Source organism: Mustela nigripes, chromosome 3 (assembly GCF_022355385.1).
Source record: "Mustela nigripes isolate SB6536 chromosome 3, MUSNIG.SB6536, whole genome shotgun sequence".
Lineage (NCBI taxonomy): Eukaryota > Metazoa > Chordata > Mammalia > Carnivora > Mustelidae > Mustela > Mustela nigripes.
The window spans coordinates 62444744-62464989 of NC_081559.1; positions in this window are offsets into that span (position 1 = coordinate 62444744).

Here is a 20246-nt window from a genome sequence, read left to right on the forward strand (position 1 = left end):
GCGGGCATGGCGGAGCCCAGAAGCATCACCGCGCATGCGCTACAAGCCGCTCGAGCACCGACAACAACTATATTGTGGAAAGTTCAAATCCCAAAGTAAGCGATTTTTGAATCCCTGAAATGTTGTAGCTGTTATTCATCAACAGAAGGAGTTATTCAACCTGTATGTGCCTGGATCATAGAGGACGATGAACAAGATATCATTAATTGCATTCCATTTTCCCTAAGGTATTTCTGCCTGAAAAATGCATAGAGGAAAAAGTTTTCCCTTCTTCCATTCTACATTCTTTGGCTGGTCTAATGACTAACATAAGATACACTAATAAGAGAAAAATAGGACTAAAGAATGAGTCTGAAGAAAGTGACCAAAGCAGGAAGATTTTATACCTTTTGGTTATAAGTTTGTGATGGATTGATGAGACGAAGAGATTAGGGCTTGGGGGGTAAATTAGTGAACAAGGATTCTTGGCCCTGAATTCCCTATTTCTAGTGATAAGGATGCCATCTACCCTCCTAGTAGAGGGAGGGTACCTTTCATATGGAAGATTACTTTCTTGCCTTCAGGGGTCAAAGGAGAGTCAGAGTGTCCTTGTACTTGCTGATTCTCAAGTGACTTTAAAGTAATGTGCCAAAATGGCATATTTTGGGGTGACAAGAGAAAAGTACTCTTGAAAAACAAAAGGATTAGAGGAGCATGTATAGACTGATAAGAAAACAGTGAAGAAAGAATGCCTAGATATGCCTTCCTGGGGTGAATATTGTGGGGGATGGCAGCGTGGGGGCGGTACTAAAGGAGGGAAACCTTGAGGGGAGTACCAGGAACCGTTGTGGATGAAAAAAGATAATGTAGGGTTTTCCAGTAGTCAGAAACAACATTAGCATAGGTAATAGGGGAAGTAAATAAATTTCAGCGTGGCTGGCCTGCTAGGTTGATGGAAGATGACAGCAGAAGAGAGATGTATGAATCAGACTATATGATCATCTTTATGTTAAAAGGAGTCTGGACTGTATTTTGAAGATGAGATAGGAAATGTTGGAGTATTTTAGGCAGAAGAATAGGACCCTGGGGAGAAGGGTGCTTTAGAAAAATCATACCAATAGATGTATAGAGCAGTGGTTCTCAAAAGTCAGCATATGTCAGAATCTTCTGGAGAGTTTGTTGAAACCAGGGCTCTGGGTGTTACAAGAGTTCTCTGCCTTTAGTGCCCGTGGTTCTTGGTTAGGCAGCCGCTTGGAAGAATGAAGAGGTAGGCAGAAGGAAGAGACATGGGCAGCAAAGCCAAGTGTATTGAGTTATAGTATAAAGCTCCTGGAGAGGGAGAGTGTCTGAGATGGTTCCCCTGGAGTTTCTTGGTGTAGGGGTTTGTATGATCTCTTGTGCAGAACTATCTTAAGCAATCAGGGTGTGCTGAGTCATGAAAACAGGGCTTTGGTCATGTATCTATTTTCCTATTAGGTTAATATCAGCCTGCTGATTTTTTTTTTTTTTTCTGACACCTGGGGGCTAATGCCTATGATATTGACAAACGCTTTGTGGTTAATTGCCTTGTTTTAGGATATTTTGCCAGAGATCATTTCTGCAAGGGCTGCAAAGCAGAAAGCTGGTACAGTCTGTCTAAGCTGTGAACAGGATGTCAGTGCTGTTTTATCTTAGGGGGTCCTGCCTCCCTATTTTCTTGTTGGAGACCCTGGCCCTCACTACTTAATTATCCAACTAACTCCTAAAAGGGGCATAACCAGTAACTTTTCTGTTTCTAAATCTGGATGGGGCTTGGGGATTTGCATTTTTAACAAGTTCCCAGGTGATAGTGATACTGTTGCTCTGTGGATCCACTGAAAATCACTGGTGCGGAGGTTAAGTAAAGCAAATGAGGGGCAGGCTTGGTAACAAGGCCAATGAGCTAATGTGAAAGCAATAAAATCAACCAGGCACAAACAAAATGAAGCAAAGGTGGCAACACCAGAATTATTGATTCAGTGTAGTTATGTTTTAGTAAATAGACAAATTTAAAATCTCTTGCTATAGTATGTATTCTTGATGGGTCATTTTGACACCCTTCTCTCCTTCCTCTCCTTTTGTCTTTCTCCTTCCCTAAGGAGTCTTCCATGCTTTAAAATCAAAGACCTTAGTGGAGATCCAGGAAGGAGTTAAAATATGCAAAATAAATGGAAAAAACAAGAACAATAGTGTTACTAAATATTCTCCAATTTTAATGATTTGGTATTTTGAACAATTTTTACATTCTTGTGGGGGGCATCATAATTGTAGGTCCTAAATCCTTCTAACCTCTTAATTTGGCTTTGAGTAAATAATTGGAGAAAAAGTCAAAACAAAAACAACCCCCTCCCCCAACAAAACAAAACAAAAAACAAAGAAATTGGAAAGAGATGAAGCATGCCGGGTCATGAAACATGAACATGAAAACGGTAAAAACAAAACCCTCCCCAAACAAATAATTTTTAGGTGTAATAATTTATCATTAGTTCAGTAAATATGAATGAGGATGAGGTAAGGAATTTATGCTGTGTATTCCCTCACCATTGCTGCCCCCCCCCCCCCGACATACCCCTTGGCCCTCCAGTGAGTGGAGGTAGCTTTGCTCTTGTAGTTAGGTTTTGTTTTGTTTAATAGGGTTTTGGAGAAGCAAATGAACAAACTGAAAACGTCCCCCAGTGTGTAAAACTACTTGTTTTACTATTTATAAAGTGAAGATTGTACATACTATTTTAAAGTGGAAGGCCAACTAAGGGGCGGGATGGGGGGGAGGGGGAATCTGATGTTGCAGAGTTTGACATTCAGGTCAATTGGATATTGACACTTGAGTGTCCGTTTCTTGCTTTTAAGTTGGTGTCTGTGGGTTTCCTTGGTAACAGTCATCCTGCCCAGCATTGGTGCAATGTTATCAAACACTGGGCCCAGTAGAATGGATCAGTTTTTGAGAATGTATGTTTGGTTTGCTGCACCTTCTGGGATAAGGAAAGAAGGTACTTCATCTCTGTGAAATTAACCTTTTATAAAAATCTCAATGAGATATGGCTTTTCCATGGTTACTTAGCATTCCTTATGGAACAATTAGTGTGATTGCTTTTTAGTTTTGAAAATCTTGTCACCCTATCCCAGATGACCTCAATTCAGCCTTAAATTGTCTGGGACATTCTTAACCTCCCCAACTTGTCACAGAGACTCCCCCCCCCCCCAATTCAACTCTAGGAAAAGTGCTTTATTGCCATTTTCCCACATAGTTGTATTTCATTGCTTTTTCCTTCCTGTTCCCATAGCATCTTCTAGATTTTTATCAATGAAGGGATTATCAGTTCTTCAAAGGTAAAGAACTTTTGTTTACTTAGCTCTGCATCTCCGTGAATCTGAATGCATTTATTACCTCAGATTATTACCAGCCTCTTTCTTCTTCAGAAGCCCCTGTTCTTTTAATGTGAACTTCCTTTTATCATCCCACCGAGGGAGATGTGCTGCATAGTCTTAAACTGTCTTGGAACTGTTTTCCAGAACTCTGATCTATAAATCGTGCATCCAAAATAAAATGGCCACCATAAGAAGATTTGAGATAAGTGCAGAAATGCAGTTGGTGAGATGGAAATCACCATTTTTTTATTAAAACTAAGAATAAAGAATTATTTCTCTCGTAAAACTGTTCTAGGGATGCCTGGGTAGCACAGTCAATTAAGCGTCTGTTTTGGCTTGGGTCATAATCTCCGGGTCCTGAGATAGAGACTTTCACTGGGCTCCTTCCTTAGCGGGGAGTCTGCTTCTCTCTGCCCCTCTGCCCATCTCACCCTCCTCTGTTCATGCTTTCTCTCAAATAAGCAAAATCTTTAAAAACAAGCAAAAACAACAAAAAATTTTATATCAAACTGAACAATAAGAGTTCAGTGTTCTACTACCTGTAAATACGAGTAAATATGAATACGTAATACTAGTAAATACGAAATTTTTAGAGAGGCATTTGTTTAAAGCCACATTTTATATTAGGACCTGAAATACATCTTTTTACCGTTTACTCTCTTTTCAAAAATTACCATTAGAATACCTTTTTTTTTTTTCTCTGCATGTTCTGAATCACAAGAAATGATTCAGAGTGTTTTATGCAGAGTACAATCTGCAGTGTCTTACTGACACATTGGTATATTCTAATGTACTCAATATTGGCTTGTTAGTTGAAGTGTAAAGTTTCTTAAAGATCTTTTTGTCTATATTGAGGGTCTTAGCCTCTGGACTGCACAGCTTGTCTTCCAGATTTATAATGTAATGTATTTCTAGGTCCTACATAATGTAAAACGCAGGCAAATTACTTTAAAAAGAGTCTTGCCTTTTTGCAGCAGCTGCTGCTACTGCTGGCATCATTGTTATTCATGTACAAGGGTATAGCTGAAAAGACCAATTCATGATCAAGTAAGAATAACTGAATCAAAAAGGTGTTATGGGAAATCAGAAGATGTAAAAATAATTCTTTGAAAAATCAGTGCAATCTTTCAACATTTATTCTAAAATGTAAAATAACTCTATTAATATTAAAATACTTATTTCCTCCCCCCATCTTGGCATTTTTTCTTCTTTTCTTGACTATTACTTGTGATTTTGCTAAAATTAACAATGAAAATCCTATGGTTAATGAGTTAAAAGTTCTAAGACGTTGAGAAATCTACACCTTCCTTCTTGAAGCTGGTAGCCTAGCAGCAAGCTCCCATTTCCTCCATTAGCTAGATTCTGGATAATGACACACTGTAGACCTGCTGCTGTGAAGAACAGATGTTGGCAGATGTTTAACCTTTTGTGAAATGAAGCAGGTTTTACAAATGTTATGTGTTTGAATTAAAATTGTGAGGGTATTTGGCCCAGTTCCCAAGTATCTCAATGCTTTTACTGAACAGATTAGTATCTGTTAAATTGATTATAGAAGAAAATTGTGAACATGAAGATTAGTTCTCAAACATCATGTTTATGCAGAAGGCAAAATAAAAATTACATTTTTTTTGTAACACAAATTTAGGTGGGGTGCATCATTAATATATGACATAGAGTCTGTCTCATTTTATAGAGTTACCAGATGTTTTTTAACTTGTACTAGATCATTCCCAGTAATATCCACTTACCATAAAATATTTCAGAGAATTTTACAATTGATGCTATCAGTTGCATCCAGTAAAACCAAATCATAAGAAAATTAAGATGTACTTCATAAAGAAATCATTTTTCTACTTCAGAACAGAATGTTCAAGGATTTGAGAAATAAGGTATGTAAGAAATATGTATGTGGCTATTTGTAACAATAAAGGAAAAGGTAGCCTTTCAGTAGGTAAATTTGGCACATTATGTAGTATACAGTTTATATTCTAGTCCAATCATCTGCAGGTTAAAAAATAAAGCCAACACCTTGATATTTTCTGCAGTTATGCTTATGTGTTTTGAAATGAGAAATGGCATTTTAGATCTCCTTTCATAAAATTCTAAGTGGATTCTAAGAGACATTTAAAGACATTTAATGAAATACTTTCTATTTCTTTAGAAGCATGGAGGCATGGGGAAATTAATTAACATAGTTTGTGTTTAAAGTCAAAATTAGTCACTTTGTTTTTTTAAGGAAAGTCACATATATCTCAAGAATCTCCATTTATTTTATATCTACTGCTGAATATGTGGCCATTATTCATATCCATAACTGACAGTTGTAGGACTGTATATATATTACTTGTTAATGCCATCTTATAAGAGTGGTGATCAGAGTCACACAATGTGAGCGTTGTATGTGTCCTCTGAGGGCATGCTGTCATTCTTGTTTTGCATAGGGATGGCAGAGCTGTGTTTTAATCCAGAATATATACCTTGCCATAGGTGATACTTACAGAAAGCTGTCTTTTATTGAGCATGATTTATTTTTGGTTTTAGATTCAATTTTCTGATTTTTGTGCCATTCAGATGAAACTGAAAGAAACAAAGTTTAGTGACTTGTTCAAATTCATATAGCCATTTACTATCTGAGCTATATATTTGAACCCAGGCCCCTAACACTGACATCAGCTCCGCTCATTCCGCCATACCACCCTGACTCTTCCGTGGTGTGTTTCTAATGAAAACAAGAGTAGTCAGTGATTTATCTACTTAGATAGCAGAGTACCTAAAAGAGAATTTGAAAGTAAGCAAAACTGGAGGTAGGCAAACTTTCATTTTGTGTTTCTCATCTCTATCTTCTATGTCAATATCTCACTATTTCTATTCTTCTTCTTCTTTTTTTTTTTTTTTTTTTCCTGTCTCTAGACAACTTGGGCCTACATGGGTACTCTGGTGACCCAGGCTTCTTGACTTCAGGGTGCCATCATGGTGCCCTCTCTTGGCAATAACATTTAGTACTTCCTTGTTATCTCTTCAAAAGCTTTGTTCCCTTGTTAAACTTCACCTCTTCTATGACAGGAGACACTGGGAATTGCACTCCAATTTCTAAGGTGACAGTTGACAAATTAATCTGAATATAAGGGCTAATGACTGTTACAACTTAAGGGCTATGTCCTTCCCATAGGCATATCTGCATTGTAACAGTTATTTTAAAAATGGTATATGGGATACCTGAGACTATAGCAAGGAGTTAAGGGAGAAATTTGAGGGGAGAGGATACTTGTCAGGCACCTCAAATATCAGTGTATTTGCAAGGAAAATTAACTCTAGGTTTTTTTTTTTTTTAAACGTTTTTAAGAAAATTGGTGACAAATGCATCTAAAATACAATACTGTTTCCAAAGCAAAAAAAATTGTTATGATCACAATATCTTAAAATAACAAATTTAAGGTGAAGCTACCCACTTAAGTATGTATTTGGAATAGCAATACACTGGAAAAAGTCAGTAAGAACATTAACCTATAGGTATACCTGACACATGAGCCGAGGGAAGATAAGTGATTGGAAGGAAATAGAACTATTGTTTAACTTCAAGAAAGTGACTTTATGGAATAAGGAGGTGAATTTTTTTTCTTTTTTAATTAATGTTTTTAAAATGCCATAAAGTAGTTCTATTGCTTTGTCTAAAACCTTACGGTTGATGTGTCACATAAAATAGAGATAAAAATATGGTCACTGTAAACAAGTGATTGAAATTATGCTTTAAACATTGCTTATAGCCACCTAGATGAAAAAAATTTAAGAGTATTCTCCAAGAAAGTAATTCTTAGTCATAGATGTCGGAGAAAAATTAAACCCACATCACTAGGCATGGATCCATACACTAATTTTTTTTGAGGTCTTTGAAGTTGACCCTAATGTAATGTCAGAACTGACATCCTCTGGCCGAGGATGAGTAGGTAATATGTGTAGAGGGACCAATCAAAAACTAGAACTTATTGTTTGGTAGATACTACTTGTGCTTGCAGTATTTCTAGAACATTTTGTGTTTCTAGACATATAAAAAGGTTATTTGTTCTTAGAGAGGACTCTCTTTAATTATTAAAATGGAACTGGTGTCACTTAAAATTGATTTTCCATAGTCCTTTCCCCTGCTTCTGTGAATCTTGAAGCATTGTGTTAAAAGGTGCCGTGAGAATGCTTAGAATTCTGAATTACCTCATGAAATGTTAGCTGTCTGTCCACCTTTGCATGAATGAGAATGTTAAACCACTGAGATTTTGAGGCAGTTTGTTAATTAATGCAACATAACTCTGCCTCTGACACACATAGCTCCAGGTCCCCATAATCCTCTCCTCCAAATTTTTAAAAATTTTATTCGCATTATAAGAGAGTGCTTTTATTTCCAAGTGCAGTCTGTCAATTTTCATGATCTAAGTTACATGAGAAAAAGGAGCTTTTCTTATTTTGTTTGTTTTTGTTTTGTTTCACCTATATATCTCAAGTATTAGGGCAGATTTGTATCTCATTAAGTATTTTTTGAATTAATGAATGTACTTTGTATTTCATTGTGTTCATATTTTCAAATTTCTTTTCTGTATTTAAAATTGATATATCTCTGACTCAAGCTATTTTACCATCTCTCCCCTCGATTTATAGCCAAATGCTTATGCCATGCACTTACTTTTCCCTGCCTTTAAAACCCACTGAAAACTCACCCCTATCATTTTATTAAACTTCTAGAAATATGTCAGTAATGATCTTCTTATCTGTCAGTGTGGTAGACCTGTTCAGTTATTCTCTTACTTGGTCTTTTTTTTTTTTTTTTAAGATTTTATTAATTTATTTGACAGAGACCACAAGAAGGCAGAGAGGCAGAGAGAGAGGGGGAAGCAGGCTCCCTGCTGAGCAGAGAGCCCGATGTGGGGCTCGATCCCAGGACCCTGAGATCATGACCTGAGCCGAAGGCAGAGGCCCAACCCACTGAGCCACCCAGGCGCCCCTCTCTTACTTGGTCTTAATCAGCAGCAATCACTTGAGATGCTGATCACTTGAGACCTTCTCTTCCTTTACGGCCAAAGCACTGTCTTAGTTATCTTTTTCACCCTCTGGAGCCAACTCTCTTTTTTCTTCTCAGGTTTCTCCTCTGCCCATTCAAAAAATGTTAGAATTCCTAAAGATTCAGCCCCTGCTTTCTTCTAAGGCTATCCTCTCTCCAGAAGCAAAAAATCAATCTGCTTACAGGCCATTACTCCAAAAAATATTTTCCTAGCTCCTATGTCTTTATGGAGCTCAATATTTATATATTCATTCAAAAGATGCTTGTTGAACTTTGATTATGTGACACATTATTACAAGCACTAGAAGCACATGGAATTATAAGGCTGACCACAACATCTTGCTGTAATGGTGCTTTTGGGTATAAGGGAGATGCTGAGGCTTATTTCAGTTGTGAATATTACATTTTATGATGTCACTATTTGTGTTATAGCTTCTCCTCCATTGGAGTATAAGAGCCTCAAAAGGAGGGAGCATATCTGATTTTTTTTTCCCATTTTATTTTCACTTCCTAACATAATGCCTGGTAGGAACTCAAGGACTATTTCTTGAATGAATGAGTATACAAATAGTTGATATCCATATTTTATGTAAGAGACTAATTTTACTTTATTTGCCTCCAAATAAATCTATTATACTCTTTTATATTTGCTATTCAAGTACACAGACACCTAAACTAAGAAATGCAATTGCATATCTTCCCTTAGTTCCAACTAGAGTAACATGTTAAAAATATCAGCCAGATCATCTACAGATGTAAATATAAGACATAAAGGTAAGCATTCATATTTTGGGTGAAAATTATAGAAGTCCCTTGATCCTTCTGAGAATTCCAAAGGGGGTTGTGAATGTTTTTAGTTGTTTTTACTTTTCTATGTGAAAACTCAGATTCGGAAATGACTAATAAAGTTCAGGCTGAAATTTATGTGCTTTAACCACAACACAGCATTCCTTTGATGTATATAAGGTTATTTTCTAGATGTTAGTTCTACACAGATGCTAAAAGCCATATTCTGAATGTAGAAATATTATTTTTTAGTGGAGATGGTATTTTCAGACTAAAATGGTGTTGCCAACATTTAAAGGAACTGTTGTCCTACTGTATTCCATTTCTATGATGACAAAGCCAGTGCCACCACATATGGGTGTGTAGTTTATGTGACACGCAGCCATTTGAGAGGGCAAGTGTGGGTTGAAATTAGTTAATGGGATATGTGGGAAAGTATCTAGTTTTCACGTGTCACTGAATTTTGAGATATACTTAAAAGAGTTTATAGTCTGATACTACAATTGACTTAAAAATCCCTGAAAGGAATAAAAATAAATAAACAAACCCCTGCCTAACCCATTGTGTATCTACCATATCTAGGGCTCCCAAGGGCCTAGTAAAGCCAATAACCAAAGTGCTCCACACCAGAACACACCCATTTTAGCCTTCCATGCGTGGATTTTAAGAGTTCACGAGACTTCTGAACATGAGGGAAGGCTCTTTGGTGTTTGAAAATGGGAACTAACATTTTAGTCACAGTTGCGCATCTATCTTGGGAATTCTTGGCACATAACCAGGGAGGTTTTCATATTCCCTATGAGTCCCATGCATGAAGATCAAAAACAAAAAACCTTTGAAATTCCAGTTAGTTGACAAACAGTACAGTATTAATTTCAGGTGTACAGTGTAGTGATTCAGTACTTCCATATATCACAGGTGCTCATCGCAAGTGTACTCCTTAATCCCCATCACCTATATGACCCATCCCCCCCACCCACCTCCCTTCTGTAACTATCAGTTCTCTACAGTTGAGTCGGTTTCTTGGTTTACTTTTTTCCCCTTTGCTCATTTGTTTCTTAAATTCCACATGAATGAAATCATATGGTATTTAGCATAACGCTCTCTAAATCCATCCATGTCTTGCAAATGGCAAGATTTCATTCTTTCTTTTTTTATGGAGCTATAATTCAGCATGTGTATGTATATATGTATGTGTATCACACCTGCTTTTCCATAGTTGATGGACCCTTGAGCTGTTTCCATATTTTGGCTATTGTAGATAATGCTGCTATAAACATCGGGTTGCATGTATCCCTTTGAATTAGTATTTTTGTATTCTTTGGGTAAATACTTAGTAATGAAATTGCTGGAAAATAGAGTAGTTCTAGGGTGCCTGGGTGGCTCAGTGAGTTAAGCCTCTGCCTTTGGCTCGGGTCGTGATCCCAGGGTCCTAGGATCGAGTCCTGCATAGGGCTCTGCTCAGCAGGGAGCTTGCTTCCTCCTCTCTCTCTCTGCCTACTTGTGATCTCTCTCTGTCAAATAAATAAATAAAATCTTAAAAAAAATACAGTAGTTCTATTTTTAACTTTTTGAGGAACCTCCATACAGTTTTCCACAGTGGCTATACCCAGTTTGCATTCCCCCTAACAGCGCAAGAGGGTTCCCCTTTCTCCACATCCTTGCAAGTAGCACCTGTTTCTTGTGTTACTGAGTGGCCATTCTGACAGGTGTGAACTGATTATTGCATTGTAGTTTTGATTTGCATTTCCCTGATAATCAGTGATGTTGAGCATCTTTTCATGGGTCTATTGGTCATGTGTAGGTCTTCTTTGGAAAAACGTCTACTCATGTCTTCTGCCCATTTTTTTTTTTTTTTAGATTTTATTTATTTGACAGAGAGAGATCACAAGTAGGGTGAGAGGCAGGCAGATGAGAGAGAGAGAGAGAGAGAGAGAGAGAGAAGAAGAAGCAGGTTCACTGCCTAGCAGAGAGCCTGACGTGGGACTTGATCCCAGGACCCTGAGATCATGACCTGAGCTGAAGGCAGAGGCTTAACCCACTGTGCCTTTCTGCCCAGTTTTTAAACTGAATTTTTTTATATTTTGGGTGTTGAGTTTGATAAGTTATATTTTGGATACTACCTCTTTATCGGATTTGTCCTTTGTGAATATCTTCTCCCATTCCATAGGTTACTTCTTAGTTTTTTTTTTCATGTTTCCTTCATGATGTGGAAGCTTTTTATTTTGATGTAGTCCCAATAGTTTCTTTTGTTTTTGTTTCCCTTCCCTCAGGAGACGTATCTAGAAAGAAGTTGTCACAGCTGATGTCAAAGACATCACTGTCTGTGCTCTCTTCTAGGATTTTTAATGGTTTCATATCTCCTATTTAAGTCTTCTGTGTATGGTGTAAGAAAGTGGTTCAGTTTCATTCTTAGGCATGTTGTGTCCAGTTTTCTCAACGCTATTTGTTGGAGAGACCATCTTTTTCCTGGATATTCTTTCTTGTTTTTTAGAAGATTGACCATGTAGTTGTGGGTTCATTTCTGAGTTTTCTCTTCTTTTTCATTGCTTTTTGTTGTCTATCTTTGTGCCAGTGACCCACTGCTTGGATTACTACAGTTTTGTAATATAACTCAAAGTCTGGAAGTGTGTTGCCTTTAGCCTCATTTTTCTTTTTCAGGGTTACTTTGATAATTTGGGTCTACTTTGGTTCCATACAATTTTTGATTGTTTTTTCTAGCTCTCTGAAAATGTTAGTAGTATTTTGATAGGGGTTGCATTAAATGTGTAAATTGCTTTGAGTGGTTTAGACATGTTAACAATATTTGTTCTTCTAACCTATGAGCATGGAATGTCTTTCCATTTCTTTGTGTCATCTTCAATTTCTTTCATCAATGTGTTAGTTTCAGAATATAGGTTTTTCACCTCCTTGGTTAGGTGTATTCTTAGATATCTTATGATTTTGGGTACAATTTTAATTGGGATTGATTTCTTAATTTTTCTTTTTCATTATTGGTATATAGAAATACAGCAGGTTTCTGTGTATTGATTTTTGTATCCTGTGACTTTACTGAATTCATTTAACAGTTCTAGCAGTTTTTTGATGAGGTCTTTAGGATTTTCTGTATAGCATGTCATGTCATCTGCAAAGAGTGAAGACTTGCTCCTTGCTGATCTGGATGGCTTTTCTTTTTGTTGTCTGATGGATGTGGTTAGGACTTCCAGTAGTATGTTGAAAAACAGTGGTGAGCATGGATATTCCTGTCTTGTTCTTGATTGTAGAGGAAAGGCTCTGTTTTTCCCCATTTAGGATGATAATTGCTGTGGGTTTTCCATATATGACCTTTATTATGTTGAGGTATATTCTTTCTGAACCTACTTTAGTAAGGGTTTTCATCATGAATGGATATTGTACTTCATCAAGTGTTTTTTCTATTTATTTTCTATCTATTAAGATCATATCGCTCTCATCCTTTCTCTTATTGATCTAATGTATCACTCTGATTAATTTTCAAATATTAAACCACTCTCGCAACCCAAGAAGAAATCCCACTTGATTGTGGTGACTTTTTTTTAATGTATTTGTGGATTTGGCTTGCCTATATTTTGTTGAGTATTTTTGTATCTTTATTCATCATGAATATTGTCCTGTAGTTCTTTTTTTCTGTCATGTCTTTATCTGGTTTGGTATCTGGATAATTTGGTTTCATAGAGTGACTATGGAAGTTTTCCTTCCTTTTTTAGTTTTTAGAATAGTTTTAGAAGAATAGGTATTAATTCTTCTTTAAATGTTTGGTACAATCCAACTGTGAAACCATCTGTTCTGGACTTTTGTTTGTTGGGAATCTTCTTGGATTACTGATTCAATTTCTTTGATTACTGATTCAGTTTCTTTGCTCGTTATTGGTCTGTTCTAAGTTCCAGTTTTTTATTTCTTGTTTCAGTTTTGGTAATTTATGTTTCTAGAAATTTATCTGTTTCTTCTAGGTTGTCCAATTTATTGACATAGTTTTTTGTAATACTCTCTTATAATTGTATTTCTGTGGTGTTAGTTCTCTTTGCTCATTTGTGATTTTTATCTGCTTGAGTCCCTTCTATTTTTTTTTTTTTTTTTTTGCAAAGAACCAGCCCCTGTTTTCTTTCTTTTTTTTTTTTTTTTTTCTTTTTAGTTTCTATATTCTCTGTTTCTGCTCTAATCTTATTTCCTTCCTTCTCCTGGCTTTAGGCTTCACTTGTTCTTTTTTCTGGCTCCATTAGGTATTAGGTTAGGTTGTTTATTGGCAGGTTTTCATCTTGAGGTAGGCCTGATATTGCTATAAACTTCCTCTTACAACATCTTTTGCTTCACAAAGGTTTTGGACCATTGTTTTCCTTTTCATTTGTTTCTATGTATTGTGGTATTCCTCTTGGATTTCTTGGTTGACCCCTTCATTGTTTAGTAGCATGTTGTTTAAACTCCATGTATTTGTGGTCTTTCCAGATTTTTTCTTATGGTTGACTTACTTGTTTTTATGGCATTTTGGTCAGAAAAGGTACATGGTATGACTTCACATTTTTTGTATTTGTATCTTTTTATTTCAGGCTTATTTGGTGACTTATGGTCTATTCTAGAGAATGTTCCATGTGCTTGAAAAAAATGCAGACTCTGCTGCTTTTGGATGGAATGTCTTGAATATATCTTTTAAATCCATCTGGTCCAGTGTGTCGTTCAAAGCCATTGTTTCCTGGTTGATTTTTCTGTTTAGATGATCTGTTCACTGATGTAAGTGGGATTTTAGAGTCCCCTGCTATTATTGATAAATTCTTTGTTTTTGTTTTATATATTTGGATGTTCCCATTTTGGGTGCATAAATATTTGTAATTGTTAGATCTTCTTGTTGAATTGTCCTCTTAATTAAATAGTACCCTTCTTTGACTCTTGTTGTTAGTGTTTGTTTTGAAGTCTAGTTTATATAATACTACTGCTCTGACTTTCTTTAATATTTATATGATAAATGTTGCTCTACCCCTTCATTTTCAATCTGCAGGTGTCTTTAAGTCTACAGTGAGTCTCTGTAGGCTGCCAGAGATGTGTCTTTTTGTTTCTTTCTTTATTTATTTATTTTAATTTTTTATTTTTTATAAACATATATTTTTATCCCCAGGGGTACAGGTAATCTATTCTGACACCCTATGTCTTTTAGAGTGTTTAGTCCATTTCCATTCAGAATAATTATTGATACCAGGATATTTTGCAAACAATATATCTTGTTGGCTTGCTTTTGTTGATTTTGATGTCTCCTGGATCCAGAAGTCTATTTGCTTCCCCAGATTAGGGACATTTCCAGCCATGACTTCAAATAAATTTTCTGCCTCCCTTTTCTCTTTTTCTTCTGGGACTTTTATAACACAAATGTTTTTTTTTTTTTTTTTAATTTTACTTAGTAATCTCTACACCTAATGTGTGACTTGAACTCATCACCCTAAGATCAAGATTCAGCTCCTCTTCTGAGTGAGCCAGCCATATGCCCCTGTATATCATTAAGTTTGATGAAATCACTGAGTTCCCTATTCTATTCTCATTTTGCATCATTCTTCTTTCTTTCCAGCTTCATTGTTTTCCATTGCTTTATCTCCTAGGCCACTAATTCATTCCTCTGCTTCTTCCAGCCAGCTGTTCATTGAATCAAGCCTGTTTCCAATCTCATTCATTACATTCTTCATCTCTGATTCTTTAACTCTTATCTCTGTGGCAAGACTCTCACTATGTCTTCTTTCCTCAAGCTCAGTGTGTATCCGAATGATCGTTGCTTTAAATTCTCCATGAGGCATGTTATTTATATTTGTTTCTCTTAGATCTCTGGCTGTGGTCTTATTTTATCTTTCATTTGGGATGAATTCCTCCTTCTTTGCATTTTTGTCTAAGTCTTTTGTGTGAGACAAGCCAATTATGTCTCATGCTTCTGTAAAAGGCCTTACGAGGAAGATGTCATGAAGGGTCCAGGGCCTGGTGCTTAAGGGAGGGTCTGTGACATGTGCAGTGCATGCTCTGCTATTGTGTTCTGGCTGTTCTATCCTTCTGGCTAGTCACTTGCAGGGGTTCTCCTTGCCTACTGTGGGTCATATTTGGTCTCTGGCCTGAATGTGGGGAGTTTTAGTGAGGTGTGCTCTGGTCCACTTGTATAATGAAATCTTCACCACCCCTACCAAAACTGAGGCCCTGCAAAACTGGTCAGGAGATGTGGTGGTGTGGGCAGGGGTTTGTGCTGGTCTTCTGGGAGAGGGGCCTGCTGTGCTGGGTTGGAGGCAGGCTTGACAGAGAAGGCACTCCTCCCAGTGGGGCTTACTTTAGACAAGTTAAGGCAACGAGTGTCTACGCTGCTTTGCTTCCCACAGGGGTTTCTGTGTTTATGGTGAGGGGTAAGGGAGGGAAATGGCACTGGCCAGCTCCTTTCTTCCCAGAGAGGTCTCTGTGAACTTTGCCTTTCAGGGACAAGCTCTGAGATCAGCAAAAATCTCCCCACTGTGTGCTCTGGTGCTCTTCAGATTGCGGTTTTCACGCTGTCTGTCCCTGGGTTGTTTGCCTGCTCTTCTCCTCAAGAGCCATGCTTTGCCCTCTGGGCTGTATCTTAGCTGAGCCTGCTGACCTTTAAAACTCCATGATTTCAGTTCCTTTGGTTGCAAGAACTAATGAAATTCAGCCTCTCTCATTTCCCAGACTTTGGGGAAATGTTCTTGTGTGTTCTCCTGTGTGCTCCTCTTCCTTGCCCCTCTCTGTGACTACAGCTCCCTGCCCTCCTTGGTACCTTCCATCTGTTTATCCCCCCAAATCACATCTCTACACTTCCTACTTCTTTGTGGCCTCTTCTCTCTTTAGTTGTGGAGTTTGTTCTGTCAGTCTTCAGATTAAATTTTGGGGGGGGGGCAAGGGAGCAATTAGGATGATTTGATAGGTGCCTAGTTGTGTTCCTAAGATGAGGGGAGCACCCAGGGTCCTCTTACTCTGCTACCATCTTCTCTCCAAAAAAACAAAAACAAACAAAACCCGTGGCTTTTTTTGTTTTTTTAAAGATTTTGTTTATTTGACAGACAGAGATCACAAGTAGGCAGAGAGGCAGGCAGAGAAAGAGAGGAGGAAGCAGGCTCCCTGCTTGATTCCAGGACCCTCGGATCATGACCTGAGCCCAAGGCAGAGGCTTTAACTCACTGAGCCACCCAGGTGCCCAAACCATGGCTTTTAATGGTAAAACCTGCTCTTTTGTAGCTACCATTAAAATGGTTTTGTATTTCAGATAAAATAGTTAAATCTAGATTTACATTTATAGTATATTTGTCAATCTGGCCCATCTTTTCACTTGTAGTTGATAGGCAGAGGTTTGTAATGTTGCTTGGCAAATGTGAGAAAACAGTAAAAGAATCATTTAAACAAAGTCCATCTAGAACTGTTCTTAGAATCACTTAGCCTTATACCCAAACCAGGAGATTTTTGAGAATATCATCATTATTTGTGTTTTATGTACTACTGTTGACTTCTTAAAGTGTAGGAAATAAATTCAGTTCCATTAGGGGCAAAACTAGAGGGGGGAAAAAGACTAATAATAAACTGAGAATGCTGATATTTGAAGAACTGCACAGTTCAGCCTAATTAGTCTTGAAATGGTGACATTTCCCAGTGATAATTATCATACTTATTTAGAAAGCGAGCAACACTTTCTAAGAAATTGCATCTTCATATACAGTTGTAAAACCATAGGCTTATATTTAAGTAGATTATATGATCTACTTTTTTTTTCATTTTCTTTTATTTTATTTCTTTCCAGTGTTCCAAAATTCATAAGCTTGTCACCAAAGTTTTAAGTTTTTTAACATTCACAGTGTCATGCAACGGTCACCACATCAATTTTAGAACATTGCCATCACTCCAAGAAAATTCCATACTCATTAGCAGTCATTTCTTGTTTGACCCCAAATATTGCAGCCATAAGCAACTACTATTTTCTATATCTATAGTTTTCTCTATTTTGGATATTTCATATAAAAAATGTAAATAAATAAACATGGTCCTTTATGACTGGCTTCTTTCACTTAGCATATTTTCAGAATTCCTCTATTGCATTATCCTTCTTCAGCATCTCTCTGCTGTGTTACTGCTTCACTTCTGCTAATTACTAAATTATCCATTTTACAGATAAAATGTACATTCACCAGTTGGTGGGCATTTGGGTTGTTTGTACTTTTTGACAGTTATGAATAATACTGTTGTGAACATTAACATAAAAATGTCTATGTGTATATATTCCTATTTTCTTGGGTATATATCTATGGTTAAATCCTTATAGAGTTGCAGGGAAACATGGTAACTCTGTTTAACATTTTAGGAAGTGCCACACTACTTTCCAAGAAGCTGTATCATTGGTGTTTTCGGTTCCCAATTTCTCCATTTCCATATGAACACTAGTTATTATCTTTTCTATTATAACCATACTGGTACCCATGTAATGGTATCTAATAACTTTGATATACTTTCTTTGATGGCTAATGATGTTGAACATCTCCTGTATTTATTGGTCATTTATGTCTTCTGGTTTTTTGCAGTAATGGTTTATAGTTTTCAGAGCATAAGTTTATAGTTCTTTTATTGATAATTTTTGATACTATGATAAATATGAATTTTACTTTTCGGATTGTCCATTGGTAATATATAGAAATAGGTTGTTTTGGGGGTACCTGGATTGCTCAGTTGGTTAAGCATCTGACTTCAGCTGAGATCATAATCTCGGGGTCCTGGGATCAAGCCCCATCTAGGGCTCCCTGCTCAGCTGGAAGTCTGCTTGTTCCTCTTCCTCTGCCCTTCCCCCAACTCATGCTAATCTTTCTTTCTCGTTCTCTCTCTCTAATCTTAAAAAAAAAAAAAAAGAAAGAAAGAAAAAAATAGTTTATTTTTGCATATTGACCTTTTATAGTTTTGTTGTTGTTGTTGATGATGTTTTTTAACTCATTTGAGTTCTGTTTTTCTTTAGTGGATTTCTTAGGATTCTCTGTAACAAGATGTCGTTTGCAAATAGATTTATTTCTTCCCAAAACATATTCCTCTTATTTTCTTGCCTATTTGAACTGGCTAGCACCTCTAGCATAATGTTTAAAAAAAAAAAGGAAAAGAAAAGAAAAAGAAAAAGAAAGAAAAAGAGGTGGGTGGGGAGCAGAGCTGATGGCCTGTTTCTTTTTCCACCCTGCTTTTAGGGAGTAAGCATTTAGTCTTTCACTATTAAATATGGTTTCATTTTTCTTTTTTTTTTTCTCTTTAATCCTTGACAACCTATCAGGTGTTTTTTGTCATGGAAGTCTTATTTTTGGTCAAATGCTATTTCAGTATATATCAAAATGATCATATGTATTTTATGCTTTATTCATAAGGTATAGTACTTTTAAATATGTGTCTTTTTTTTTTTTTTAAAGACATTCTACTTTTTTTTTTTTTTTTAAGGTTTTTTTATTTATTTATTTGTAAGAGAGAGAGAGAGTGAGAGCGAGCACAGGCAGACAGAGTGGAAGGCAGAGTCAGAGGGAGAAGCAGGCTCCCTGCGGAGCAAGTAGCCCGATGTGGGACTCGATCCCAGGACGCTGGGATCATGACCTGAGCCGAAGGCAGCTGCTTAACCAACTGAGCCACCCAGGCGTCCCAATATGTGTCTTTTTTAATTCAACTTCACTGTCCTGGAACAAATCCTATTTCTTCATGATGTATAATCCTTTTGATATGTTTTTGTTTGGGTTAATATTTTTTTTGTTGAAAATTTTGAGTCTATATTAATAAAAATATATTGATCTGTAGTATTTTCTTATGATGGCTTTATCTGGCTTTGGTATCAAGGTAATACTGACCTTATGAGTTAGTTAGGAAGCCTTCCTTCTTCTTCCAGTTCTAGGGAAGTTTTGGGGGAGAACAGATAATGTTTCTTTAAATGTTTGGTAGAATTCCATCAGTGAAATCATCTGTACATGTGCTTGTCTTTGTAGAGTTTAAAAATTTCTAATATTATATAAGCTCTAATTGGTGTAGGCAGGATCAGCTATTTGTTGTTTTCTTGTTTCAGTTTTAGAAGATTGGTTCTGTCTAGGAATGTGTCCATTATATCTAGGATATATAATGTCTTTGCATAGAACTGTGCTATATCCCCTTTAAATCCTTTTATTTCTTAAAGAAGTAAATAAGTAGTAATATATCTTCTTTCACTCTTGACCTGAGTAATTCTTTTTTTTTTTTATCAGCCTAGCTAAGGTTTGTAAGTAAAAACAAAAAATCCTTTCAGAAACCGACTTTCAGTTTTTATTTTGGCTTTTTCTAATCTCTGTGATTTATAGTCCAGTATTTATTCTTGTTTAATTTGCTTTCCTTTATTCAGTGGCTTGAGGCAGCAAACTAGGTTATTGTTTTGAGATGACTTCTGTTTTTTTTTTTTTTAATGTTTACATTTATAGCAATAATCTTCCCATAAGTACTTCTTTAGCTGCACTCTGATACACTGTATCTTCATTTTAATTCATTTCAAATATTCACTAATTTCTCTTAATATTTATTTGACCTATTTGCTATATAGATAAGTCTTAAAATTTTCACTGACATGTAAGTATTATCCATTTCTTGATTACTGATTACTAGTTTTACTCTAATTTCACTCTGTACTTACTTTGTACAATTTCAGTCCTTTAAAATTTTTTTTATGACCAATTGTTGTCTATCCTGGATAATGTTCCATATACATTTAAGAAAGTATATTCTCCTATTGGTGTATAGAGTATTGAAATATATCTGTTAGGTCTAATTGATAGTGTTTAAATTTTTCATTATTAATCTTTGTGTAGTTCAAATATTGAAGGTAGACTCTTGAACTTTCATTATTATTGGAATAGTATGTTTCTCCCTGTATTCTGTCAATTTTTGCATTATGTATTTGGAATTTGCTGTTAGGTACATATATGTTTATAACTCAGATTTTGTTGATGGATTGGCCTGCATTTTCTTTTCTTTTTCTTTAAGATTTAATTTATTTATTTGACAGAGAGAGATCACAAGTAGACAGAGAGGCAGGCAG